The 15,639-nt window shown below is 40.0% G+C and overlaps 1 protein-coding gene and 1 non-coding gene across 3 annotated transcripts in view; both read right to left on the bottom strand.

Annotated features, from left to right (window-relative positions):
* Positions 1-15,639, bottom strand: part of MICU3 (mitochondrial calcium uptake family member 3) — a 114,171-nt gene that overhangs the window by 73,749 nt on the left and 24,783 nt on the right. The gene's annotated exons all lie outside the window — the stretch shown is intronic.
* Positions 9,157-9,263, bottom strand: LOC142455710 (U6 spliceosomal RNA). The gene has a single exon (XR_012785858.1). It is a non-coding gene; the product is annotated as a U6 spliceosomal RNA (small nuclear RNA).

Below are 15,639 nucleotides of genomic sequence, written 5' to 3'. Positions count from 1 at the left end.
ATTGTGATGACGGTGTTTGACTGGGCAGTGTTTCTTTCTGCTGTGGGAAGGGTTGCTATGAATCAGAACAGTCTTGAGGGCACCAAACAACAACAATAATTTGTCAAATTTCCTCATTAATTTAAATTAAAAACTTTCAGGTACATTTCTTGGGACTACCAAAAGCTGACGTCAAGTTGGCTCTGACTGACAACTTTACATATAACAGAATAAAATGTTGCCAGATAGTGAACCATCTTCATGATTGCATAAGAAGTCTCAGACTCTAAAAAAATGATAGTGAATAATACCATGAATATTAGTCATTTTTGCTTAAACCTTGCTTTGAAGAGAATGCTCCTAATGAACTGTAATTAAATGCAATGCTTACTATTGGTTTTAATAATTATCTTCCACCTTATATCAGGAGTGTTTACCTATGCACATAAAATGAGGGTGTTTAGAATTAAAATAGGCCTTTAGCTCCTTAAGATGCTCTGGTGGTGTAGTGGTTATGTGTTGGGCTGCGATCCACAGGCCGGCAGTTGTAAACCACTAGGTGCTCTTTAGAAGAAAGACAGGCCTTTCTACTCCCATAGAGAGTTACACTCTCAGAAACTCAAAAAAGGAGTTCTACACTGTCCTATAGAGTCAATGACTGGGCATCAACTCGATGGCAGTAAGCTTTAGCCTCATTTCTTTATCTCTCTACCGGAATAGAAATATAAATACACGTTCCCAAATAATTTTAAATGTGCTGGGTACAAATAAGCATAAATAGAAATTCCCACAATTCTGAGGCCCAAAATAGTCACTTGTGCTCCACAGCAGTAATGGGACACCTAAAATTGCATTTTATGCAAATGCCTAACTTTCCCAGGATTCTAAATCCAAGTCCAACAATGAACTCTCCCAGAATGGAGACCTCAAGTAGGCAGTCAAGACTTGATTAATTTAATCTGGTTCAAAATTTCTTTTGGATTCCCAAATAAGTAGAGAAAATGCTCACTTGTCAATCCAAGAAGTAGCTAGTATATATTCCACTGCTTTCTGTTCATCTACCATAGTGTTACATTATCCAGCAAGGCAAACCTCCAAAAGACTAAACTCACTGACTTCAAGATGATTCTGATTCCTAACGACCCCATGGGACAGAGTAAAATTACCCCTGTGGGTTTCTGAACCTGAGTCTTTAAGGGAAAAGACTCATCTTTCTCCTGCGGAGCAGACGGTGGTCTCAAGCTGCGGGACTCGTGGTTAACAGCTGAATGGCATGCACAGCCCCTTACAGCAACAGGGCTCTTTTTCTTTCAATTATAGTAACTCTGTGCGCTGACCTGCAGGAGACAAGTTTACTGCTAACTCATCCCTGGGCCACCATGATGAAAGCCTTTCAGACTGTTCCATCCTATCAAACTCAGGACCGATTTCAGACCAAATGTTCCTCAATCATGAACTGAAATGTGAGCTATAAAGATAAGGTATTGTAAAATTTTTGTTTTTAATATTTCTAAACAAAAATTCAAATGGTATTAAACAAAATTCTATTATTTACATTCACCTCTAATCATGTCTAGCTTCCAAAATGAAGTGTTTAAGATTAATTAAGGAACTATACAAATCCATTCATTCAGCAGATACTTCGTATGCACCTACTACAAACAAATAAATGAAGTATAAAATAATAACTTACTTGGAAGATTACTTTATCTGAAATTGCTTAGAGACAAATATGATTTAGAATGATTTACTCATGTTTAGCATATATTATACATATAACAAACTTGCTTCAAACACTTTTAGTAGCCTACATGGTTCTTTTTCTGTAATTTGTCAAGAGACTGTTTTTTTAAGAAAAGATCTAAACAGCACACGGGAGAAGATGAAGGGGCAGGAGGAGAGAGTGGAGCACAGCCTGGCCCACGAGGCCGTGAGGATGATGTTCCTGAGTAGAGCAGCCAGTCCACAGAGAGAACAACATGGCTGGCCCCACTATGAGAAATGATGCCAATCAGTGACTAAGGGCGATACAGGGGACTGCACCGGAGACACAGTGTGGGAATTGCGCCTGACCTGATCCCACCACACCGAGGCAAATCACTGGGGAGTGCAGCGGAACAGCAAGGGAATGGAGTGGCAAGGTCCCCAGGGAATGCTTAAAGTGGACTTTGGGGCCAGGGCGTGGTGCCCCAACAGACTGGACTGGAAAATGCTCCTAAGGGCCAGCAAAGATCCCTGAACTAACTACAAGCTTTTCTCTTGTGAACTGTTTTGTTCTGTTCTTTGTCAGTGGTTTGTTTTTGTTGCTTTGTTGTCTGGTTGTATACTGTTGCTTTGTTTTCCTCTGTCTTGTTTTCTTGCATGTTAGTGTCTCCACAGGTCTGTCTGAAATAGGACAGGCTGGATGAACTATCTGGAGGAAAAACAACAGGACCGACAGTTTCGGGGGGACTTGGGGTGGGGGGGTAGGGGGGTAAGGAAGTGGTGTTAACAAACACAGGGACAAGGGAAAAACATGGGACCCCAAATGGTAGAGAGGGTGGAGTGGCAGGCCTGGTGGGAAATGATCACGGGTAAGGTTGCTTAGAGAAGAGGTATACTCTAGCCCAGGTGGCGACGAAGCATGGTAGTAGGGCAGGAGGAAAGTCAAGGGAGATGGAGGAAAGAGCTAGGAGTCAAAGGGCATTTATGGAGGTCTAGACAAAGACATGTACATGCAAATATATATAGGAGGATGGGGAAATAGATCGATGTGTCTGTATTTATAGGTCAAGTATTAAGGTGGCGGAAGGACCTTGGGCCTCTACTCAAACACTCCCTCAATGCATGAATACCTTCTTTTATTAAATTGGAACTCTATGATGCTCACTCTCCTGACACAATGGCTGGAGCCAAAGTGGGTGAACAAGTAAATGTGGTGAAGAAAGCTGATGGTGCCCGGCTATCAAAAGATAGCGACTGGGGTCTTAAAGGCTTGAAGATAAACAAGTGGCCATCTAGCTCAGAAGCAACAAAGTCCACATGGAAGAACACACCAGCCTGTGTGATCGAGTGGTCCCGAAGGGATCAGTTACCAGGCATCTAAGAACAAAAAATCATATCATTGACTGCACACCTCCATGATAGGATCGCTGAAGACAAATGGGTGCACAAGCAAATGTGGTGAAGAAAGCTGATGGTGCCCGGCTATCAAAAGAGATAGTGTCTGGGGTCTTAAAGGCTTGAAGGTGAACAAGCGGCCATCTAGCTCAGAAGCAAAAAAGCCCACATGGAAGAAGCACACCGGCCAGTGCGATCACGAGGTGCCCAAGGGACCAGGTATAAGGCATCATGCAAAAAAAAAAAAAGATATATGTGTGTATATGTATATATGTGTGTGTGTGTATATGTGTGTGTCTATATATATACCATATTGAATGAAGGGGGAAGTGCAGAGTGGAGACCCAAGGCCCAAGTGTCAGCCAATGGAGATTCCCTCACAGAGGGGTTCAGGAGAGGAGATGGGTCAATTAGGGTGTGATGTAGTACCAATGAAAAACACAGCTTTCCCCCAGATCCTGGATGCTTCCTCCCCCCAAACTACCATCATCCGAATTCTACCTTGCAGGACTGGATAGGGCAGAGGTTGTACACTGGTACATATGAGGGCTGGAGGCACAGGGAATCCAGGGTGGATGATACCTTCAGGACCAAGGGTATGAGGGGCGATTCTGGGAGAGCGGAGGGCGAGTGGGTTGGAAAGGGGGAACTGATTACAAGGATCCACATGTGACCTCCTCCCTGGGAGAGGGACGGCAGGGAAGGGGTGGAAGGGAGACTCCGGATAGGGCAAGATATGACAAAATAACGATGTATAAATTACCAAGGGCACATGAGGGAGGGGGGAGCGGGGAGGGAGGGGAAAAAAAAGAGGACCTGATGCAAAAGGCTTAAGTGGAGAGCAAATGCTTTGAGAATGATTGGGGCAGGGAATGTATGGATGGTGATAAGAGTTGTATGTGTCCCTAATAAAATGTAAAAAAAGAAAAGAGGAGAAAAAATGATTAGGGCAAAGACTGTACAGATGTGCTTTATACAATTGATGTATGTATATGTATGAACTGTGATAAGAATTGTATGAGCCCCAATAAATTGTTTAAAAAAAAAAAAAAAGGCCAGAGCTAGAAAAAAAAAAAAAAGAAAGAAAAGAAAAGATCTAATGGGCCAGATCTGAAACTTAGAGATTTTCCCTTGGTATGGCCCCAGTGAAGCCTCACCATTTATCAAAGCCTGCCACTGAACAGATCATGAAACGCAGCTGAAAACCCTCGCTTTACCAGAGCCTCGGAGGAAAAGGGCAGCTTTGGGACAACTGACTACCAATGTGTAATGGGAACTCAGACCTTCAAAAGATTCAGCTTTGCTTTTGAACTTTCCAAAGTTGAAAAAAAAACAACTAAATCTTTAGCGGGTTTAACATTACTATTATGAATGTTCAGAAACCGCCACCAATAAAGAAGTGGAAAATGATATTTAAACCAGTTTTCTAATCCTCTTGGCAGTCTCACTTGCCTATAAATGACAATAATCTCGCATTGTGTTAATGTTCTGGACCTTTTACAAAACAAATGCAGCCATTTCCCTCGAGCACATTGGCACGGATTTCCGATTAGGGCTATAATCCTTTTATTACAAGGAGCAGGTTAATAAAAGTACACCCATATTCAGTAGCTGGTCTACTTTACTTAATACCTTCCCCCCCCTTAAATCTAATATATATTTTTAAAGCTAATTCCTAAAACCTAAAATTAACCTAAGTGTCCTTCATTAATATTCATTGTTCGAGTGAATTTGGTAGTTGTTTGGGTGAATGATACACAAATTGCTAACCCAGTCAAAAGTCATCAACAAGAGTACCTGAGGGCCAATGGGGAAAAATGGCCTGAAGGCCAAAATAACGGTTATGTTCTTTTTAGTTCTTAAAATACTAGGTGCTAAAAAAAACAAACCAAAACTATTAATTCAATAGTATGTACTCCCTTAGGGGGAAAAAACCCTTTCAAAATGGCACAGCATGACTATGACGACATTTGTGAACTGCAAGGAAAAGATGACTAGGAGTTACAGAGGAGTTAAAGGAGTCATGGGCATTTTAACTTATTTCTCTATATTGATAGTCAAGAGAAAGCATACAGGTTTGGAAAGCTGTACAAATGACAGAGAACACTGGAGAACTGAGGTGATGGCAAAGAACGGTGTATACACAACGGACTCTTAGAAGATGGAATAAATTTGTCTTGGAAGAAGTTCAAGCAGAACACTACTTTGGAATGGAGAATGATTAGACTTCACAAGCCATACTTTGGAAATGCTATCAGGCAGGGCACCAGTTTCTGGAATCAATACTTCATGCTTGGTAAAAGAGGGTCAGTGAAAGAGAAGAAGACTGCCTTCTAGGGGGCAAAGGCCTCAAATTCAAATTTGTTTTATAGCGACCCCTTTATTAATTCTCAAACAGGCAAACACAAGCTGAAGATAAATCATGGTGATGAAGGATCAGCAAGGGGCCACAGTAATGTCAAAATAATTCATGGTCATGGAGCTACTGAATAAAAAACTCAAAGCCACTGCCATCGAGTTAATTCAGACTCATAATGATCCCACAGGAAAGAGTCGAATTGTCGCTGTGGGTTTCCTAGACCGTAACTTTACAGGAGTAGAAAGTCTTCCCTTTCTCCAGCTAATAGATGATAGCAAACAAAAGAAACCACCACAAAATCATGCCTTGGGGCAATTCAATCCATCACTGTCATAGACAACAGAAAATAGGAGGGGGAAGGGACTATGATTGGAATATGTACGTACACAAAGGCAGATTAGAAAAACTTATAGGGAGTTTCAGCCTTAAAGTCCAACAGCTACAAGTGCGTTTGAAGTACAGCCCAGTTCACTCAGTGGGGTTTTCCACATGAAGCCCTTCCGGTGTGGCTGATGGAGGATGCTGTGCACATCTACAGAACAGTCTAAAGTTCTAGTAGTCTATAGCTGGATAGAAACTAGGTCACAAGTGTCCAAGTAGGAACATATTCTCCTCTTGGGCTCCATTGTAGGTATTGTCATCGTTTGTGGTTGTTCCTGCCTATTTACCTACCAACAGAAATGTAATTGCCTTCTCAGACATAACAAATGATCCACTCCCCCATCGTGGCCTGACTTCCAGGAAGATTCACTTACCACAGCTGATTTGGGGTGAGCTTTGCACAATTTTGTTTGGCATCTTGAAAAACTGACTCCAGCTGAGGTGAGGGTGTCTCTGCCAAAGTGCTTTTTTAAGCTACAGAGAAGGGACTCTTCATGGTGCTGGTCTGTTATTTACTTTAGTACAGATCTCTTGCCTCGAAGGTACCCCATGAATGTACTTACAATTTTAATGTCCTCCTTGGTTTATATGAAATGTGTTAATCTGGTAAGTATGGTTCAGCCAATGTGAATGATTGTTATTAAAATATTCAATGCCCTATCGACCCCTGTATTTTGTGGACACAGTGTCCAGTCAGTAAAGAATTTAATCTGTACAAGTCAATAATTCATGTATTATGGTTTGTAGCCGGCTTATAATTTCCTTTTTTCTCAACAGTATTTCGTCTGTACATGTATACTTTTCTTTTCTCAACAGTGTTTTAAATTCTATGCCACTGATTAAATTAATGATACTATCAATTACCTTATGCCACAAGGGAATTATTAATGTTCTCTAGCATAAAATGATGTCTCCAAAGTGAACCAGAGGCATATATAAACCATAGTTATAAAAATGGATTTGGAGTTCACACTTAATTCTAGCCTCAGTCTAGGAACAATTAGTCCTTATGACAGGGCTCTGTTTGATGCTCACCATTATGAAGAGATCACTGAAGTTATCAGTGTTCTAGCAAAGTGTATTGAAGAAACTAGATGGTGCCTGGCTATCATAAATAGCTTCTAGGGCAGCGGTTCTCAACCTGTGGGTCCCGACCCCTTGGGGGGTGTGCGTTGACCGACCCTTTCACAGGGGTCACCTGATTCACAATAGCACCAAAATTACAGTTATGAAGTACCAATGAAAATAATATGGTTGGGAGTCACCTCAACATGAGGAACTGTATTAAAGGGTTGCAGCATTAGGAAGGTTGAGAACCACTGCTCTAGGGTCTTAAAGGTTAGTCTTTCAAACAAGTTACCCATCTGAGTGAGGTTCAAATAAGCTCACATGAAAGAAACACACCAGCCTGTATGGTCCAAGTATTATAAATAAGACCCAAATCCAAAGGAGGGAATGGTGTCTGCGCTTCAATTGGGAACACCTGGTTTATAGAAGTCTAGGGATGACAGTGGAAGTAAAGAACCCATTTGCAGGGTCCATACATGGATTAAGCCTCTGGTTGATGCCCTCCAATCATAGTTGAGGGATGTGAATAGACAGAGAGCACTTAAAGTTGATTATGGAAGATGTAGTTATCTTAAAAGGTAATATCATCCAATCTCTCATTTTAAAGATTTCTCATTTAAAAAAAGCGACGGGGAAATAACATGTGGAGTACACTCAGGTGAAGGAAGCCCCACAGCCTTGCTATCAGAGTGCTTTTGTAAAGTGGATTAATGCAAATGCAGTTAGTTTAAAATTCAACATCTTATCACGTGGTCTCCCTTTTGACTCATTTTAAATTTGTTCAAGTTTTTAATATTTTCTTTCTTTTTGATTGAAGTTTTTCTCTATGTAACTTTGCTTTGGTGTGCTTTTCTGTATATGAACACATGTGAGAGACTACTGTGTAGCACAGGGTTTTCAGTGGCATATATGTTACAAGTAGATCATTCTTTCAGTTGTTCCGTCCTCGAGCGGCCGGTAGCTTTGAACCACTGACCTTTTGGTTAGTAGTCTGACACGCATTAGGAATAACCTTTGTAACAAAGCCCCCTTACTTACCAACTTTAGTAACCACGTTCTTATCTCTAGACGTGCCAAAGCCTTTTGCTGATGCTTTAGCAGTTCCCCTGGCCTTCAGCTTGCTCCTATCTACCCGTCCTAGGGCTTGGTGTTAGGATGCTATTTAACACGTCTCTGATGCTTCTTCCTAAACCTTGCCTGATAGAGAGTGCTGCTGGCTATCAGCATATTCAGTGGTCGTCTATTTCTTGAACATCTTGAAACCGACTAAGCTACTACTGACCGGAGTCTATACCTAACCTCTTGATAAAAACGAGAGATTAAGTTTGTGCTTGGGAAAAGCTATGAGAACTGTAATGTTGTATGAGTATCTTTTGGATATATTTCAGTTTGCTGTTTAGCTTTACAACTTCTGAAAGTGGGTCCTTATACCTTTCTGGATATTGCCAAGATGAATCCTTGTTCCAAATCATATAGCCTATGTCAGGGGTCAGCAAACTTGAGATGGAAGAACCAATTCTGTCCCTCATAACAATCTGAAAATTATTTTTACAAATGAAATGAGCATTATCTAAATAACATCCTTTAGCATTTTTCAATTTTACTTCAGAGTCGCATGCATGTACCGAAAGAGCTGCCTATGGCTCTAGTCCTGCAGTTTGAGGGCCCCTGGTTTATGTGATTCTTCTACCTAGACTCCCAGGAATGCTATTTGCCCTAAAACTTCTGTTACCACCGCTTACTATACACGATAGTTCTCCCAACCAGTCCTAAAGTAAACGCATCCTTTGTAATAACATTATTTTAGACCACTGACAAAACACCTCCCCCAAATGTCAACATTATACCTTACCTCAACTCACTGCCTCCTAGATGGTGCTGACTCATAGCGACCCTGTGGAACAGGATAGAACTGAGTTTCCAAGACTGTAGAGACTAACTGTGTGCAGGAGCTGAAAACTCCATCTTTTTCTTGGCAGCTGATAGTTTCAAACCTTTCAGATTGCAACCCAACGCACAACTATTTTGCCAGCAGAGTTCCTTATCTATACCCTATTTTCCTTTTACACTACGGTCTGCATGGTCATGAGTCAGACCGTAACTGGCTTGGTTGGTGGCAGCTCAGATCAATCTTGTAAGCTTTTCTATCTGCAATAGTATACGTATTCCAAACATAGACCCTTTCTTGCTTCTCTAACCCCACAAGCAACCATGATCTGCACCAAATCAGGCTTTTGTAATAATTTCCTTTTTCTCCATACCTTTAAAAGAAAAATATGGAACACTTCACAAATTTGCATGTCATCCTTGCACAAGGACTGTGTTAATCTTCTCTGTATTGTTTTAATTTTAGTATATGTGCTGCCAAAGTTAGTACCCATATCCTCTTTAAGAGTTTCTGTGACTTCGCAGATATTATTAAGGCCTTGTGATGGTTTCCCTCATCTGCATATGCCTTTGCCTTTTTTAAAACTTAAGGTGTATGTTTCCATAAATTTATTTGCATTTGATGTTTATTTTCTTCCTACAACAGAACTGAGACTTGGTTCTAGACCACTGTAATGGAGTAAATATCTCAGTAAGGTGGATCACACTAATATTTTGGTTTTCAGCTGGACTTAGAAGTTATGTTTAATCCCAAATTCCCATCAGTAGAAAAATGGATTAAAAAACTTGTATATATACACACAATGTAATACTATGCATCCCTAAAAAAGAGTGATGAAGCCATGAAACCCTTTGCGACATGGAGGAATCTAGGAAGCATAATGCTCCTCCAATCACAAAAGGACCATATGAGTCCACTGCTGACAAGATAAACATCACGATGATGAAGGCAAACTCATGCAACAGGTCATTCACTCAGCTAACCAAGGCTGCCAAGCAATGCGGTAGAGAGACGGGCTAGTGCCCCTAAGCCACACATGCATATCCTCTCTCTAAGTGAATTCTTAAAGCTACTTTGAGAGGGAAGTCCTTGCTGCAGCTGGGATCAGATCTTCATGAGTAGGGAAAGGAAGGTGATCATTCAGTGGCTTCCATGCAGAAGTGCGATGAGGTCCCCACAATCCAGCAGTCATTGCCACTAGAAAGGTAAATGATACTGAGGGGAAACCCAAGTCAAGAAGTGGGGAGGGGAGCACACCCATCTTGCAGAAGCCAACCAACTAGCAGGACAAAATGACTAATACTTGGGGCCCCAAGGGGATACTCTACCTGATGCCAGGCTCCTAATAAGGCACACTGCTCTGAGTGTTTGTACAGCTCCTGGGAAACCAGTCCCTAAGTCACAGAATACTGGGACATTTAACTCTGGATCTTCAAGAGCACAACATACTCCAAAGGCCATACCAGAGGGATGTGATGTAGAAACCCCAGTAGGTGAAGTGAGCTATACCTCAAACACACCTGTATCCTGAGGACTTCAGGCCATAAGTAAAAGGAGTGTAAAGCAGCAGATGACAGTTATACCAAGGGTATTGGTTTGTTGACATGCTGACTAACATTTATTTACTACTTCAATAACCTACTTGATTTATTAAGATATATATTATTCTCAAAGACCTGTGGTCTGACATTGTCAGTGGATATAATTGTAAACTTTGCTTGACCATGAATTTCCATTATTTATGTAAATAATGTCCAGTGATGTAAGGACCTAATCTGTGCAAGTCAATAATGCAGGTATTACGATTTGTAGATAATCCATATTTGTCCACTCTTTTCTCAATTGTGTTTTAAATACATTACCATGGACTAAATTAATGACACTATAAACAGAAGGACCTTATGATCTAGGGAGATGATCAATAAATTTCTCTACTGTGAAATAACAAAGATGCCTCTAAGGTGAAACACAGACAGAAAACACAGATGTAGGAATGGATCTGAGGCTTGCACTTAATCCTAACTCCAATCTAAGAATAATTAGTTCTTATAACATGGTCCTGTTCAATAATCGCCCTCATGAAAGAAACATAGAAGATATGAATGATACAGGAAAGTGTGGTGAAGAAATTGGCTGGTGCCCAGCTATCAGAAAAAAATAGTCCCTGGGGTCTTCAAAGGCTTGCTTTCAAACAATCGGCCATCTAAGGGAGATGCCATCTAAGCCAACATGGAAGAAGCACATCAACCTCTGTGATCCAAGAACTGGAAAAGATATCATCCAAATCTGAAGGAGAGAATGGTATCAGAGCTTAAATTGTGACATTCTGGTTTGCAGAAGGCTATGGATGGCAGGGGAGGCCCAAATACATTTGTAGGATCCACAAGGGAAAAAGCCTCCAGTGAGTTCCCCGTGAGCACGCGAGTGAGGGGTGGGAATAGCTGACTGTCACACAGAGAGCATTGGAGAGGTAGTTATAGATTAAAATGATACGTCTGAACTGAATGGTTATTTGATCTTCGTTTTGATATTCTCTGAGCCTACTCGGGTTCTTAATAGTCTGCTGTTGTTTTCTTCAGGTTGAGACTTCTCTCTTGTGTTTTGTTATTAGTGTAGCATTCTTGAACCTCTGTTACACATCTATGTTTTTTTGTATATGAAACCCAGGTTGGTGAATCTGTAGAGATCATAACTAGAATAAGGGTTCCTGGTGGGTATGGCAAGGGAGGGGAGCTGATATCAAGAAATACAAGAAGGTAGAAAATGTTTTGAAAATGATTGTCACAGCAATTGTACAACTGCTTGATATGAATAAACTACTGAACGGTATGATATCTGGAATATGTCCTAATAAAATGATTTGGAAATAAGTTACTTCTATACTGAGGTCTATTAAGTGTGCAACTGGACTATGAAAAAAATATAAATAGTGTGACAAGTGCAGAAATATGTCACAGAGACACAAAGTGGGCACATGCTGTTGGAAAAGTGGCTCAGAGAGATTTGCTCGACACTGGATTGCCACACGCCTTCAATTTGTTAAAAACAGGCACACAAACAAAAGAACACTATCTGCAAAGCACAAAAAAGCAAAGTGCAATAAACTGTGATCTGCCTGGATCCTTCTTATGTTACTTGTGCATCTCTTCCCATTCCCATTGTATATGCAGTTATCTGTGAACAAATCTCTGTCTCCCGCTAAACCATGGATTTCACCAGGAGAGCATTACATTCTTTACAATCCTAATGATTTGCATCGTACCTGGCTAATAAAAACAAATCCAATGCCATCTGATTCCCTCTTTCATCTCTGTCCCCTTAGAGGACAAGAGTTGTACTGCCCTTTAGCTTCCCAAGCCTGTCAATCTTAGGTCTGGTATTCAGTCGGCTTCAATCATCTATTTTGCCTTCCACTGTGTGTTTCCTTCATTATATTTGGTGCTGTGTGCATGCCCTGCACCAGGGAGGGCCCTTAGATTTGGACCTATTTTCTCACCGATGATCTTTATAGTTCTGGGATTTACAGCGAGTTCTTTGATTCATCTTGAGCTCATTTTCTGTACAGGAGGTGAGATTTGGGTCTTATTTCGGAAGCTGTAAATCTTTTTTTTTTTAACCTATCTTATATTTTAATCTTTTTTAAACTTCATTTTATTGGGGCTCATACAACTCTTATCACAATCCATACATCCATGCATTGTGTCAAGCACATTTGCACATTTGTTGCCATCATCATTCTCAAAACATTTGCTTTCTACTTGAGCCCTTGGTATCAGCTCCTCATTTCCCCCCTTCCCTGCCCCCTCCCTCATGAATCCTTGTTAATTTATAAATGATTATTATTTTGTCATGTCTTACACTGTCTGATGTCTCCCTTCACCCACCCAGAAGCTGTAAATCTTTAAGAGAGCAGACAGTCTCATATTTCTTCTCCAGAGAGGCTGGTGGGTCATCTAATATGCCACTGCTGATCCTGTATGTGACTTCAAGGAGTGTCAAATACAGTCATTTCTCTTGTGGCTACAGGGAAGGCTGCAGGAGGGAAGAACAGTGAAGGGGGTGAGAAGCTACCTTCACAGAACAAGGAAACATGAAAAGCTAGCAGAAGATAACTTGATATGAATACTAGGCAAAGCATACAAAAAGAAGTAACAAAGCACATCTACTTGATTTTGCAAGTTCAGTATGAAAAATCTGTGGCCTACAGTAATTGTTTGCTATCACAGGCTGGAAAAAAAACAAAACACATTTCCTGATGGCCATGACACTGCTCCTACCTCTACTACATATCCCCACAGATGTTAATTAGCTGCTAAAATGTAAGGCTTTCTCGGGTGTCCTATGAACACATGTAACTTTTCCATGATGGAAAGTATATAAAAACTCCCAGTTGCCCCTATTCCATGGAACTTGATCTGAAATTTCTCCTGCTGAGTTCTTTGCTGAAAAAAAAGGTAACCTTCACCATTCTCATCTAGGTGTTTTCGTCAAGTAAGGAAGCCACATAGGGTAAGATCTTAGATTAAATGGTAATCGTAGGGTCACATTTAGCTGTTTTTGTTTAATAAAGGTTTCTGTAATTTTGCAGCAATGTTTTTTACTTGCCCAAATATAGATGAGTGGACTTCCCGAATGCATGGAAAAATTCCATTATGTTTTAATTCTATTCTTTTACCAACTGCTTTAAGTACCCTTGTATAAAAAGTAAACATACTGCAGTTGAGTTGCATGTATGAATGGGTTTCAGAAAGTATGTAGAAAAATGCAATTAAAAATAATTGAATTTTCCCATGTACTTTTTTAAGCTCGACTCTCTATGCAGCCAAGATTGCAGAAAATTCACTACCCAAGGAAATCACACCTGTAGTCTCATCAGAGAGCTCCCACTTCCAAAGCACCTATTTAACATTTCAGGAAACACTGAAGTGCTGTAATTCACTTAAACTGACAGCTCCACATTTTACCCTCTTCAGATTGTATCTCTTTCCAAAGTCTTAGAAATAGTCACTACTAATTTGGAGCTTAATGTTGTTTGCACTAGCACTATGCTCAAACTTTTTCTAATATGGCAAAATGCTTCAGTAATTCTGACCTTTCTCTAAAACACTGCAGTGAGATAAGGAAAACATTTCTAGTTCTGGCCCTCTGTAGTTGTGTGTTGAGAGGAGAATGCAAACAGAGGCCTTCTGCTCCCCCCATCTCCGGCGATCCTACCCATGGCACCTAAGGGAGGCTGACAGGTATTACTGTCTGGTCCTTGTAGTTACAGAAATGAAATGGCACCTCCTGCCGGCAAAATGACCATGGTCTTATCAGTTTCACTCCACAGTGATAAATCATGCTACACTAAAGTTTATTAGGGATTGCCATATTTAAGTTCCCAACTACAATACTTAAAAACTCTAAATCTAAACCTAACATGTAACAGAAAGAAAAATAATAGTTAATATGCAAATCATATGTACAGATTTAGGTTTTAAACTGTAACAACGTAATTTCTTTCATGAAGATAGCAAAACTCACTCTGAAATCATCATATCAAATTTCAACACAATGAAACTGTATCATGTGTGACTTTGGAAGATACTATACATTAAATGTAATACAACTATCATTTCCAGGCTTCTAATGGACATATTCTATTTAGATGTTAAATTTTTCTATAGTGTAATTTATCTTACAATATTAAAACATAGACATTAAGTTTCAAGTAAGGTGTCAATCGTATTTTTGGAATGTCACAAAGTTTTGTTGAGGAGAGGAATTTTTTATATCAAAAAGGCACTGCAATCAAGGGTCCATGAGGCGGGGAGAGCAGGGGGAAAAAATGAAGAGCTGATACCAAGGGCTTAAGTGGAGAGCAAATATTTTGAGAATGATGAGGGCAATGAATGTACAGATATGCTTGACACAATTAATGTATGTATGAATTGTGATGAGTTGTATGAGCCCCCAATACAATGATTTAAATGATTTAAAAACAACAACAAACAAACCCAAACAAAAAGGCCCTGCAAAGTTGTTGTTTGAAACTACTCCAGCAGTCTTCATAGTTGGCACATGGATGGTCTTACTGGTGGGAGGGAACAAGGCTAGCCAGTAGAAAGATGGAATGACAGAAATCTAGAACTAGAAAAGAATTTAGAAATTCTTTTCAAATTATTCTTAGAAATTACAATTTACTTCCAAGAAATTATCTTATGGAAACTACATGACATTCTGTTCAGGTTTGCTAGAGGTATTTAAGGAATCTCTTTTCCAGCTCCAGAATTAAGATAATTCTCTTATCATCTCCATTTTTAGAGAAACTGTGAGTTACATTCTAGTTTTTTAGTCTTGTTACTCAAGCTTATAAAAATGGAGATTTATACAGGAACACAAATTCCAAATATACCTGTAAAAATGTAAACATAATATATTCATTAAAATTGTAATGACCATATCCTGTAACTTTGTGGATCTTCCAAGACATGCTGCTATAAGTAAAATGAGTGGCCTAAAAACTGGGAGAAATGAGAAAAGTGGTGTATTTTTAATTACTCATCGTTGTAAGTAAAATAAAACTATTGTGTCAAAGCAATTATCTGCTTTGGAATTTCCAAACTCAGAACTTTGCAACTCGGTACTTAGAAGTTACTTCTTAAGGTAGTGAAACTGGGCCTTCAGGCAACAGAGTACATCACTATCCTTCCTATGAATAACAGAAAGAAAAGGTTCACTGCCAAGGCATAGTCTCATGTTACTTCAGGTCAGCGATCTGGAGAAAATTTACTCTGTGGTAAAGTCTGATTTTCCCAGGGAGGTGAGATTAAATGCCAGATAAAGGATTCACTACTTGACAATTAGAGAAACTGATGCCTACAAG

The sequence above is a fragment of the Tenrec ecaudatus genome, chromosome 8, assembly GCF_050624435.1.
Source record: "Tenrec ecaudatus isolate mTenEca1 chromosome 8, mTenEca1.hap1, whole genome shotgun sequence".
Classification (NCBI taxonomy): domain Eukaryota; kingdom Metazoa; phylum Chordata; class Mammalia; order Afrosoricida; family Tenrecidae; genus Tenrec; species Tenrec ecaudatus.
Note: the sequence above shows the minus strand (reverse complement) of the source record. Positions and strands in the feature narration are given on the sequence as shown.